Consider the following 14,563-nt stretch of genomic DNA (forward strand, 5'->3'; position numbering starts at 1 on the left):
CTATTTTGGACATTCGCAGTGTTCCTTCAAGTCCCATGATGCATTTCTGCTCCACACGTCCCAGACTCTTCTCCCTCTGGCTCCCAAACTGTGGAACAAACCCCTACATTGAAGTCAGAACTGCAGATTCACTCCCAAGTTTTCCTCCGTAATCTGAAGACTCTTCAGACTCCTCCAAATTACACTTTATCTGGTACACCACTTGAAAGAGTCCGGCTGTATAAATATCTGGGCATATGGATCGATGATGAATTCACCTTCAAGTTCCAACGTTGGGGGGATAACTTGGTCTGTTTATTGCGGCCGTTAGGTCGCAGTTTAGTATCAAAACCTCCACCGTCCGTCCGTCCGTCCGTCCGTCGGTCACACGTCACACCTTTGCCCTGCTCATATCTCCGCATCAGTATGACATCACACTGCTGACATCAGTATGACATCACACCGTACACAAATGACCCTTATATAAGACCGGTAAGAAACAGTGGTCTAAAACAGTGGTTGCTATGGTAACCAGTTGGTTGCTAAGGTAAAAAACATGGTTGCTATGGTAAACAGTTGGTTGCTAGGGTAAACAGTTGGTTGCTAGGGTAAGAAAACATGGTTGCTATAGTAAACAATTGGTTGCTAGGGTAAACAGTTGGTTGCTAGGGTAAAAAAAAACATGGTTGCTGTGGTAAACAGTTGGTTGCTAGGGTAAACAGTTGGTTGCTAAGGTAAAAAACATGGTTGCTATGGTAAACAGTTGGTTAGTAGGGTAAACAGTTGGTTGCTAGGGTAAAAAAACATGGTTGCTATGGTAAACAGTTGGTTGCTAAGAGTGTAATAATTGGTAAAACAAACTTTTGGCCTATTTGTGGAGATAAGCGACCAACGGTCGCTTATCTCCCGATTAGGGAGTCTTACTGGTAGAAATACATCTAGTTTCCCCTTGTTTTGCAGAAAGAGGATCATAGAGGCTGTCCTACTCTCAGTCTTAGACTATGGGGACATCATTTATAGACATGCTGCTGCTGCCACCCTTAAGCCCCTAGATGCCATCTACCACTCTGTTCTAAGGTTCATCACAGGTGCCCCATATACAGTAATACCCATCATTGCACTTTATACACTAAAGTTGGTTGGACCTTTCTCTCCATGAGACAAGACCATCATTGGTACACTTACATTTATAAAGGTAAATAAATCACCATCATATATTTCAGAGGTTTTCAACCAGTGGTCCGGAGCGGGACCACCAGTGGTCTTTTAGGGGGTTCCAGGTGGTCCCCAACTACGTAAACGATGGAGAGTTGGTAACCAAATGGACCCTTTACGAGTCCATTTGGTTTCATTTTACACTCTCAAGATTTAAATTGTTTTTAAAATTAATGCATTACTTAATTTACAAGAGGTCTACACAATTAGAGAATGTTGGAAACGTTTTGATCAACTTTTGCCTGTTATCTCTCCTACATAACTTCAACACAGCATGGAATTGTGGACAAAATGTTATCCAACGATAACAAAATATTTTTAGTTTTAAGTCTGAGAGGCTAAATCTAATCGAATGGTGGTCCGTGTAAATAATTGACCTCGATATGAAAAGGGTTGAAAACCACTGATATATAGTATATCATCACTGTTAAAACCGAATACTTCCATTCAACAAACACATTCTCAGGAATACATCCCATTATTGGTCTCCAAGGCCAACACAGAGCTAGGTAAAACAGCCTTCGGTTTTACTTTTAGCGCTCCCTTTACCTGGAATGAATTGCGAAATACATTGAGGGCTCTGCCCTCAATGTATTTCCGAGAAAATAAATAAAGCCATGAATAAATGAATGAATGAATGAATGACCAATGCAGACTTACCTTATGCTTTTGCTACTTGGGCGTGTTTTTTCTTGACCACAATAGATCAGTGCATGGTTCTCAACTCCAACCACGTGATTTTTTGGTGGGGTCCCCAATGACAGTAAAGTGACAATTTAAGGACTTCTGAGACCTTTTAAAGGGATATTTCACTTTCAAAAAAACTTTTGGTAATTTTATCATCTAATAAGGCTTTTATGAACACCCTGTACAGTTTTTAATTAGCTTGATTGAATATTTAGATATTTGATGTAAATGTTACCAGGCCCTCCAGGCCCAGGGCCTCTCCCCACACACACCCATTGTAACTTCAAACTTCATTTTAAACATGATAGATTCATTAAAAACACCCATTATTTTTTCTGGTGACTCATAATACCCTCCTAATATGTGAGCAGGCCGTGTTTTTTCGATAACTTCTTTCATTTATTTTTAATAATAATTTCTTTGTATTTAATTTTTTCCATTTTCCCAAATAATTATTAAAAATAAATGAAAAAGGTTAGAAAAAACACGGCCTGCTCACGTATTAGGAGGGTAGTATGAGTCACCAGAAAAAATAATGGGTGTTTTTAATGAATCTATCATGGTTAAAATGGAGTTTGAAGTTACAATGGGTGTGTATGTTGAGAGAGGCCCTTCCACTGCTCCCTGTTGAAAGTGGAATATCCCTTTAAATACTAAGAAAAAATACCACAATTTCATCAAAAGTAATAAACAAACTATACTAAAAAAATGGTCAAACGTTGGCCAAATTGTCGAATAATATAAGGACGTGGAAGAATAGCCGATCTACAAGCTCACAAAGCCTCACGTTGACTGCGACCTTGACTGCCATCTTTTGATAAATAATCGGTTCAGGAATATACTGTAAGAGAATACATATCAGATTCTGGTCTGTTGTTTTTCGTTGTGCACAGGGTAACTAAAGAGCACATGGTGATGATCTGTCTTGTGATGTTTTGTGTTTTTTTTTGTGTTGAACAGACTTGTGAAGACAAATTTCCCCTCGGGGACAATAAAGATTATTATTATTATGGTACATTTCGGACAGGGCAGGCCAGAGCGAATACTGCCTAGTCAGAAACGCACTCTGTGTGTCTTTACATACCTCACATTGAAAAACAAGAGATCAGAAAACAACGTGTGGTATGTGTTCTTTCATATTTCCTGAACCGACTATCTGACAGAGGATGCAATCGTTAAAACTATTGTTCAAAGCAGTTTCACAAGGATATTATAGAGCCTTATTCATAAGCTAGTCCAGCCATGCAGCTCTCATTGACTGCAATGTATTCCACTTCTGGCTCATGCATCTATGATGCATAGTATCCATGTGTAGAATGTCTGTCTCAGTCTTCTTTACATCTCCTTGCTAAAAAGCTGGTAAGTAGGCTAAGGGTTGTAGTTTTCACATTCACTGATTGTACTCCAGTGACCTCCCTGGACTGAATATTTCTCCACACGCGTGTTCAGCAAAGAGGTTGTTGAAAAGCAAGACGTTTCCCTTTAAGAGCCTCTCTTTTTGTTCAGTGTTTCTCTCCCTTAACAGTCTTGTGGTATCTGAGGGATCATGAGAGAATTAAAGATGGGCACGCAGAGCGGCTGTTGGTTGGTCGTGGGAGGGAAAGAAGAGTGGTAAATCAAATAAAATGAATGGGGAGATGCCCGCTAGGAGCTCTGTGGCCAGTCAAGAAGCCATATTTGTTCCGGTTCGCTCGGCTGAGGCCTAATTTAAACCACAAGAAACTGTTGCGGAGAGGCACTATAACACAGCAATCTAAAGCCCTTCACCCGGCACTTGTCTTTTAAAACCTTATATCTCTGTTTGTGCTACTGTAGTTGTTACACAGCGAAACAACAAACAAAAAAACAGGGCCATTTCCCCACCCTCAGAGTTAAATGAACTGTCTGGACTTTACCTGTGTGCCTCAAGCCCCCAGATACCACGGTAGAACGTTGAAGCAGCCTCGCCTGATGGTCGAATCTGAGGTAGCATTTACAGTTTTTCACGATTGTTAACACACGTTTTTCACTACACTAAACGGCTTTTTCAAAACTGCACACACAAAACTGAAAACCTCACACACAAAATGCTAAACCTCACACTCCCTTCCCAAGATGATCACTTTGCTATCAAATCACTTAACTGTGTTCACAAAATGGACTTGTGTTTTCATTTGGTACACACGCCATATTTTCAAATGACACATACCATTCATTCAGTGCACACAACTAAGCATTTGCTGCACACTACCAAGCATTTACAGCACACTGGAGTGCAAAATTGAAAACACACCATTGAATTGGAACACACCATATGAATGACATTGACTCTGGAGAATGAGCTATTTCTCCTTTTGTAAAATTACTCAGTGTTGGCCTACTTTTTTTAGTCAAACATAAAACAGCACACAAATATGCATCCAAATTTTTTTATTTCGGTACATGATTTACAGTAGATTTAGGCATCATGCCTCCGATCAGAGATGGGCACAAAATATAAAAAAGTACTTGGTCAGTACTTGGTCTAATATTGACCAGGATAGTGTCACCAAGATACTATCCTGGTCTCTAGGTCGTCCTCAGACGAGCCCTCCATCGTTGTTTCCAGTCATCTCGGTTCTCCATACATCTGGCCAGCTCATTGGTGTTCTGTGTCCCTACGTCTTCCTTGAGTACGTCCACGTATGTTTTTGTGGGACGTCCTCGCGACCGGTGCCCATGTGTTGGCTCCCACAGTACCAATTTGCTGGCTGGAAGCTCCTGGTGTCTTTGGCAGTGTCCTGCTAGTCTCATTCTTCTGGTGGCAATTTTCTCGCTTACCCTTGGTATTCCCTCATACAGGCTCCTGTTGGTAACATGTGCACTCCTGTTGATGTTGAGTACTGCACGCAACATTCTAGTGTAGCACCCATCTAGAGACTTCTGCAGGGTTGGCTTCAGGGTCCAGCATTCACTGCCATAGAGGAGAACAGACTCCACTGTTGCAAAGAAGAAGCTAAGTTTGATTTGGCGGGGGAGGCTAGAGTTCCATACACTGTTCATGCCGTTCAGGGCCCTCCAAGCGAGTGCCTTCCTTACTTTAAGGTCTTTCTCAGTTGAGTCGACCCATGCGCCCAGGTACTTGAAGTCCTTGACTTCCTTCAACACAGCTCCTTCTGTTGTTGTCAGAGGTGAGTGATCAGGTAGGTTATAGGTGATAACCTCAGTTTTCTTAGCATTTAGCCTGAGACCAACTTTGGCACACTCTATCTCCACCCTGTTCAGGAGTTCTGGTGACAATATCCTGGGATTTGTATCTTTGTATTTCAAACCATTTTTGTATTTTGTGCCCATCTCTGCCTCTGGTTGCTGTCTCAATGTTCAGTTGTGCAACAACTGAACATTGTGTGTAGTGTTTAGACAACAAGGTGCTTGTGTAATTGACATCAGACTTGAATGTGTAGAGTTTTGAATAGTTGTGTGTTGATATTTTGATATTTTACATGAGAAGTGTGTGCAACAACTGAACATTGTGTATAGTGTTTCGACAACAAGGTGAATTGTAATTGACATCTGTGTGTTATAGGATGATGCTTTGAGATTTGACGTGAGAAGTGTGTGCAACAACCAAAAATTGGAGTGTAAAGAAAGAAAATCCGAGTCTAATGCAGAAAAGGGAGTGTGAAGTAGTGCCAAATCGGGGCAAGCAATAGGTACATGCAGTTAAGGTTGTGAAAATTGTGCCGAATTTTAGCTTTTTGTGTTTTAACAATCATGAAAAACTGTAAAATAATGCAACTGCGCATGCGTATGCTAACACTACTGCGTACCCTAGGTACTTGGTGCTCCGACTTCCGCATCTGGGCACTCTGACTGAGTGCAATGATTAAGTGGAGCGCTCTTCCGTGTGCTTCAAACGCCTCTGAGCAACTTGCATTGAAATAAATAGCTGGCAGTCTGCCCTCTAGTTTATATTATACCTCTATGCCCCGATTAGGGAGTCTTACTGGTGTATATAGGGATGGGGAGATAAGCGATATTATCGTTTATTGTGATAAAAAACACTCACGATGATCGTATCGTGGAGATTTAATTTATTGTGAAATCGTCCTCCGTCATGCACTGGGATCAATTCACCTTTTATTTGCAGAGCTGCATGTCCGGTACCACTTAAACCCTCTATTGGTAAAACATACTTGTAATATATGTACTTGCTTTTTTTCACTCTCTATCTTTGCCAAAAACAGCCGATCTACATGCTCACAACACATCGCAAATAGCAGATCTACAAGCTCGCGTTGTGAGCTTGTAGATCTGCTATTCTTTGGCAAATGTCCCGCCCCAGGATAATGGATTTTGATTATCACGACAACATCGTAAATCGTGATTTATTTTGTCACAATAATCGGGATATGACATTTCCGTATTGTCCCATCCCTAATGGTGTACCTATTATACTGTACATACCTACAGTGCCTAGTCCTCCATCCATCCATCATGCTTCATTCCTTCAAGCAGGCATGTGCACTGTAACAGTCAGAGAGGTGTGCAGCAGTATTCCTGTACATTGTAGTACACAGACAGACTGCAGGCTGACCGATTGATGTAGGAGTTCAAAAGACAGGAGGAAAACAGTGGAGAGGATAAACGGTGTGGCTCTTGTCTGTGGTTCCTCTGTTCCAAGCTTCTCTGTGGCTGAGCAGCCCCGTTCAGCTGTGCTCTCATCTTGCGCAATATATTGCTGTGGCGAAGAAGCAATTACATAGCATTACAACGCTATTACATTAGGCAGCACTTAAAGTGTGTGTGTGTGTGTGTGTGTGTGTGTGTGTGTGTGTGTGTGTGTGTGTGTGTGTGTGTGTGTGTGTGTGTGTGTGTGTGTGTGTCTCTCGAAGTCTGCCTCATGTATATTAATGAATGGAGCACTTATAGAACAGGATGAGGGACTTTAAAGTGCTGTGGATTGGTGTGTGTGTGAGAGAGTGCGCTCGTGTGAGTGTAAAGCTCACGCCTGTGTGTGTGTCCATGTGCACATATGATGTGTGTCTGTGAACATGCATACATGAATAACTGTGGATGATTGGGTCCAGCGCTTTTATTGCGCTTACAAGTAGGCCAACGATACTTTTTCAGATTTTAAAGATTATGAAAGTGCATAATGTAATCTTTCAAATGAGCTAGTCAAAATAGCTGAAGAAGATTATGCCCATTTGAATGTTGTTAGACCTCAAATCAAGAAGTTGAGAAACAGGCTCTCAAAGCTTCCAAAGCTAGTTTGCAAGCATCGACAATACTGTTGACAACTAACTGTCTACAGCAGGGGTCTTCAACAGGGGGTCCGGGACCCCTAGGTGGTCCTCAGAGTTACTACAGGCGGGACCAAATCTTTGTGTGATAGGATCATGTTTCTTACATTAATCACTTGAACCCTAGCATCCCTATTCTGAGTGGAACATTAGCCAAAAATATCAGATCTACATACTTAGAAATGCCTTGTGCTGTGAGGCGTTGCAAGCTTCTAGATCGGCTATTTTGGGCAAAGAGGTTTGTAGAAGGAAAAGAAGAGCACGGTTCAAGTGGTTAAATGTCTGAAAATACACATTACTCCAACATGATGACAATGCTGTCAAACAAGTCTATGAAATCTATGAACATTTTAAATCTGCAACACAATTTTATAAAATATGTAGTGGGGGTCCCTGCTTCATCTCTCTCTCAGGTCCTTGGCCTGAAAACGTTGAAGACCCCTGGTCTACAGTATGCTTGCAGAATAGCATCCGCATGGGGGCACGGTGGCGCAGTGGTTAGCGCTTCGCCTCACAGCTAGAAGGTCCTGGGTTCGATTCCCGCGGGGGGGCGCTGTGGACGCTGGGGGCGTGTTCCTCCCTCCGCGTCATCAGCGCCCACCCTAGGTGGGGTTGGTGATAGGGCCTTTCTGTGTGGAGTTTGCATGTTCTCCCCGTGTCTCCTAGGGTATATGCCCTCTCAAAAACATGCAGTAGTCCTGGTTTCTATACTACCTCCCCCTAGCCAGCCAGGTGCTCCCCAATTCCCCTGGCGCGGCAGGGGGAGAGAGGAAACCAGGACTACAGGTTAGGTAGTTAGCACTGGGTGAGAAAATGGGTTACAAAACAGTGGGATAAAAAAAAAAAAAAAAAAAGAATGGCATCCGCATATGGCTCTGGGCACACCAACATGTAAGTTAACACAACCAGGATTCATTTTACTAGCTGCAGCTGTGTTGTTTACGGTGTACTATAAGGTCCTTTAAGTATCTTGCACAACAAGGACACTTTGACACATAGATTGGGCTGGCCGGGGGGTGAATGGGTGACCTTCTGATTGCCACACAGCCTCTCTACCCACACAGCTACACGTGTTGCCCCATAATGTGTGTGTGTGTGTGTGTGTGTGCGTGTGTGTGTGTGCGGGCCACGCGCGCGCGCTCGTTCGTTGGTGCAGGGGTGAATTGTTATCGTGTGCTGAATGCTCCAGGGCTCTCTGCTGGGGAACTTTCACTCAAACACACACAACACACACACACACACACACACACACACACACACACACACACACACACACACACACACACACACACACACACACACACACACAAAGATCTGCACACAGCGGTCTTCCCTCTAAACTCCTCTATACCTCCGCACAGTTTTACTTTAACTTTGCATCTTCATTGTAGATTCCATTCTGATTGTGCGCAGGCTATTGCAGCGACAATGCTGTGTAATACATGAACGTGTGCGCGTGCTTGTGCTGAGGGGGGTATAGTGTGTTGTTTCATTTTGAGTGTGTGTCATGTTGTGTTCCATCTGGTCAAGATTACTCTTCGCAAGGGACTTGGCTTCAGGCTGGAAGCAGGCCACAGGGAATCTCTCTCTCTCTCTCTCTCTGTCTCTCTCACACACACACACACACACACACACACACACACACACACACACACACACACACACACACACACACACAAACACACACACTTTTATTTAAGCATATTCCCTCCACCTTTAAACACTTACCGTGTAGATACCGGAAAGGTGACAAACATACTCTTTCAGTCATTAAAACGTGCGCGCACACACATACACACACACACACACACACACACACACACACACACACACACACGCACGCACGCACATACACGCAAATCCCCATTCACTCACGATCGCTCCCAAAGACACCACCCCCTGCTGGCACGGGGCCCATTACTGCGTCCGATTCCTTATTGACAGGAAGTGTTTAGGGAGGTGGGGCTGCTGGGGCATGATTAGGAACAGATAAACCAAATAACCACACTAATGATCCAGCACTAGCCTTGCGCATGCAAACGCACGCACACACGCACGCACACGCACGCAGGCATGCATGCAAACACACACGCACACAGGCACGCACGCATGTTTTTACGCGCACAACGTACACGTAAAAAAAATCCAACTCTCCCAGAGGCAGTGCATTTAACCTCTCCTTCCTTAAAGTTGTCCTCCTCAAACTGACATCATTTGGCCTCCAAAAGCTTCTCTAAAGGCTTTCGACTGTTGGTGCCAAGGCATGCTTTGAGAAAAGAGAAAAGGATGAGAAAAGAGAAAAGAATGAGGAAAATGTGCCGCTCAGCCTGCCCTACTGTAAATTGTGTGTGTGGAGGCGACTGTGGAGGAGAGACTTAATTTGATTTCCCTTGTTTTATTTGGGAGATTTTGATTTCATTTTTTTAGGCAGAGATAAACTTTGTATACAACACAGACAGACAAACGTCTTAATGTCTTGTGGGAAAGTGTTCCGAGTTTGTAGTGTGTTTCATTGGAACACAAACACACGCACACGCACACACATACAAACACAAACACACATATGTATTACTAGTATACTTGTAAGGACATCAACATTTTAAGATGTCAATTTCATAAATGCCTTTTTTACTTGTACCGGTATTTACCCTGACACTGAAGCCGTAAACCTAACCTCTAAATGCCCAATCCTAACGCCAACCTAAGTATTTTCCTAACTCCGTAATGATCCTTTTTCAACCACAGGACCCGGAAAATATTGTCCTCACAATGATAAATTACATTCATTAAACTCCCAGGAAAAGTGTCAGATTAGTGCCGCAATTAAGGGGAATTACAGGATCTCCATGAGCAGACCTCTCCCACATCTGACACTTCAAACCACACACACACACACACACACACACACACACACACACACACACACACACACACACACACACACACACACACACACACACAGACATTCACATGTCGTTATAACATGTAACATGTAGCGCAAACGTCATTGTGACGCCAGCCTCTTTATAGAGTCTCTCCAACCATACGAAACTTTACGCAGCACACCTGAAAACTGCCTTATAAACGCCTTATGCTACAGGAGACAAAGACTTCATTTTCACCCAGCTTATTAAACTGTTTTTACAACTGTGCCTGGGGTTTAGGAAACACTTGATGTATTGAAGCAACACCCAACAGCTTACTCTGCCACCTCTGGTGTTAATAGGTTGAGAATAAGTGCAGCATAGCTCAAACATTGTTCGAAGAATAGGTCAATTAATGAGTATTGTACATAAAACTATACTATAGTACTATAATGGATGAGATTTATATACAGTAGTCTGTCGCTGTGCTGTGCTGTGCTGTGCTGTGCTGATAACTTATATTAACTAGTCCTTACCCGTTCAAAGATATGAGCTCTGAAATGATGTGCAGTGTGTGGGTTATGGGATGTGCACTGCACACAGTATATGAGGGATGGAAAGTAACTTTAACTGGTGCTTGCATGATAATATGTAGGAGCATCAATGTAAGAAATACCCGTTTCGTTTACTGTGTACCGATCTGCATGATTTTTGGACAACATCTGTAACAGGGCCTGACAACAGACCCTCCCCCCGCCCGCCCGCCCGCCCGCCCACCCGCCTGCCTGCCTGCCTGCCTGCCTGCACACACACACACACACACACACACACACACACACACACACACACACACACACACACACACACACACACACACACACACAGAGCTGGTTAAACATGTTGCCTCATGCTAGATGCAGAATAGATATGCCTCAAGCTAGATGCAGAATAGATATAGATACACCATACAAATGCTAATATACAGCATATGATTTGTGAAAGTGACAAACGGGCTTCACAGTTATGTTAGGTGTGTTCATATGCTAATGGTGATGCGATTTCAGATCAATTGCTCCAGCCACTGAGGAGAAACGCTGTGACAGACACTCACTCAGACAGACAGACACTCAGACAGACAGACAGACAGACAGACAGACAGACAGACAGACAGACAGACAGACAGACATTTGGAAAATTATATGTTTGATGTATGGTATTGTGCTGTGCTGTGCTGTGCTGTGCTGTGCTGATAACTTATATTAATGTATGATATTAGGATGTTTTCTTCCTGTCTGGCAGTACTGTACTGTAATTGTCTGTCTGGACTATAGTGCAGATTGCTGGTGCTTAAAGTTTGGGTTGGTAATGTTTTTTTACAAAGATATCGGGGAACAGTCATGCTTAATTGGTAGAGATCATTGAAAGAGCTTCTGTGAGAGAAATCCAGGGCTCTGTGTATACCCTCAAATTCTGCATTAAAAAAACAGGGAGTTTATTTTCATCTTTGTTTACAAAATGTCATTCACATCGTAAACAAATCACAAGATTTCAACTGTTTACTTGAGACAGTTATTAGAGATAATGATTGATTGGAATTCTGTATAAAATATACATAGTTACAAACTGTACATGCAGCCTCAGGAGGCATCATAGGACAACCTGTCAAAATGATAAACACAATTAAGCCAGAGAGTTTATTTACAATGCGGTCCTTTCAGCGCATGTGTGAATGTGCACATTGATTCAATAAAAGTATCCTTCCAGTTGAATAAATACAACAATACTGTACCACATAGGTATACACCTGGCTTAACCTCAAGATCAATCAGGCTTCATAATACCAATCATTTAATACAGACACGATTGCTCAAGATGCAAGCACCGGCATGCTATGAATTGACATATGAAAGAAACATTTATTGTCCCCACAATATGGGTGTTATACACATACAGTTATAGTAGGACCATCTGCTACTTAACCCACTCTTTGAGACGTCTGTCTGTCTGTCTGTCTGTCTGTCTGTCTGTCTGTCTGTCTGTCTATCCGTCTGTGTGGAGCTAATCTTGCAAACCGCTGGACCGATCAGTGCCATATATTTTGTGCATCCTGACAGTAGGCCATGGAAGTCACTCAACTCCAAAGTCTTCACATTGGCTCCATGGGGGCACTACACCAAGACCATGTCTGCCTGACTAGTTCTTCCACCATTGCACATTTTCCTCAAAACACACTTACAGTATTGCTAATCCTACAGATCCATTCTCTCACTCTATCACACAAATTGCTACACATTATCTCTGGAGTCATGTGATCATGCATGTATCATGCATATTCTTGATATTCCATACCGAGTGGCTAGGATAATTGAATTCCAATGTGAGGGGAGGGGCCTATTTTACAAAACAATGCTCAAAATCGTGAATGCATTGTTGAATCAACTCCACATTTGAATCACATATTGAGGGGCCTCTACACAATGCTTTTTTAAGCAATCTTCACCAAATTAGTTACACATGATCTCGGGAGTCATGTGACTCCGAGAATGGCGGATGGGCTGTTATTGTAACACGTCACATGACAAAGTATAAATCAGGCTATAGAGCGCAAGATCCTGTGAGTTCCGTCCCTCTGTATATAAGACAAATATACACAAACTCGCTAATCTGTTTTCTAGCTTAGGCACTGGATTTTCACAAACACATCAAATCCAATTATCTGCCACATGTGGCACAGATCTTCTCTTTTTGTCTGGGCTGTCTAAGCAGGCTGAAAGTAAGAAAAATAAAACCCGCCATGTGGCTTCCCGTTGTTTTGTATAGCCGCAAATATATAGCTCTGTCACAGGGACTTAGTAATCACATGTTGTTTTTCCACTGTGTGCATCCAGCCTGAAGACATTTATAAATGTCAGTTAGAAGAGAGTCCAAATGGGCGCCTGGTGGCTCAGCCAGGTAGTGTACAGGCCATCTGCTCCTGGTGAGCACAACCACCAGGGTTCGAGACTGAGTCCCTAGTCTCGTCTTGTGTGGGTTTCTGTCTCTCTACACAAGGGGTCTTCAACGTTTTCAGGCCAAGGACCCCTTAGCTGAGAGAGAGATGAAGCAGGGACCCCCACTACATATTGTATAAAATTGTGTTGCAGATTAAAATTGTTCATAGATTTCTTAGACAGCTTAGACTTGTTTGACAGCACTGTCATCATGTTGGAGTAATGTGTATTTTCAGACATTTAACCACTTGAACCGTCAAATACTTAGTCTGCTCTTCTTTAGCTCTGCTATTTTTGGCTAATGTTCCACTCAGAATATGGATGCTAGGGTTCAAATGGTTCATGTAAAAAACAAGATCCTATCACACAAAGATTTGGCGGCCCCCCTGTTGTAACTCAGAGGACCCCCTAGGTGTCCCGGACCCCCTGTTGAAGACCCCTGCTCTACACTGACCTACTGTATCTGAATTAAAGCATAAAATGCCACCAAAAACATATATTCTTTCAAGATTTTTGGGGGGCATTTCAGCTTTATTCGGATAGAAACAGAGACAGCAAAGGCGGGAGAGAGAGAGAGGTGATGACATGCAGCGAGAGCCTCTACGAGGATACGATTGTGGGCCAGCTGTGGGAAAACCTTATTTATTATGGTATAAGCACGTTTAGCAGGTGAGCCACTGGGTGCCCCGCCAAAGAAAAAGAACTGAGTGGAAATACTTCCTCTCTGATTCACCATGGAACCGACGAATGAATTAATCACTAACTAAGTGAATAGTGATAAAATTCCATTTTGCCGTGCGTGCGTGAGTACGTGCGTGTGTGTGTGATGGAATTACGATAGTAACACAGGAGAGAGGATGTGGAGGAAACGTAATATGAGACGTTGTTGAGTCTGACCATGCTCGTATTTACATATTTTCGTGTTTAGGAACGTTAGGCTAGGAGAGAGCAAGTACATGAAGGGAAGAGGGTAGATAAATGAAGGTATTGAAACTAGCTGATCAGTGGTGAGAGAGAAAAGTAATACAAGTTTGAGTCAGGAATAAAAAGACAGAAATGGATGGATGGTTGAGATAGACAGACAGAGACAATCCATACTGTAGATAGATCCATAGATTATGGATGTATGGATGTATGGATATGGATGGGTGGGTGGATGGATGAATGAATGGACAGATAGATATTTAGACATGAGAGAGATATGGAGACTTGACAGACAAAGGTCTGGAGGCAACGGCAAACCGAGGGATGCATTGGTCATTCTGTCAAAGCGAGTCGAGAATCAGAGCAGAGAGTTCCAGGAGGAGAGACGAGCCAGAGAGAGCAGTGGATGGATTCAGAGAGAAGGGAGATGAGCATGTGTCATTATTTATCGGTAGAGAGTGAGAGGGGCTAGACTGAGGGAAGGCTGGGTAGAGAGAGAGAGAGAGAGAGAGAGATGGAGGGAGGGAGAAGAGAGACGAGAGCATCTCGAGGCACAGAAGTGTCAGAAAGCTGATAGAAGTGTGTGTGCGTGGGGGGGTGGAGGTCGTTCAGCCTTGCAGTGATGAGTAGAGGGAATGAG

The sequence above is a fragment of the Nannobrachium achirus genome (genome assembly GCF_963921795.1).
Source record: "Nannobrachium achirus genome assembly, chromosome: 22".
Taxonomy (NCBI): domain Eukaryota; kingdom Metazoa; phylum Chordata; class Actinopteri; order Myctophiformes; family Myctophidae; genus Nannobrachium; species Nannobrachium achirus.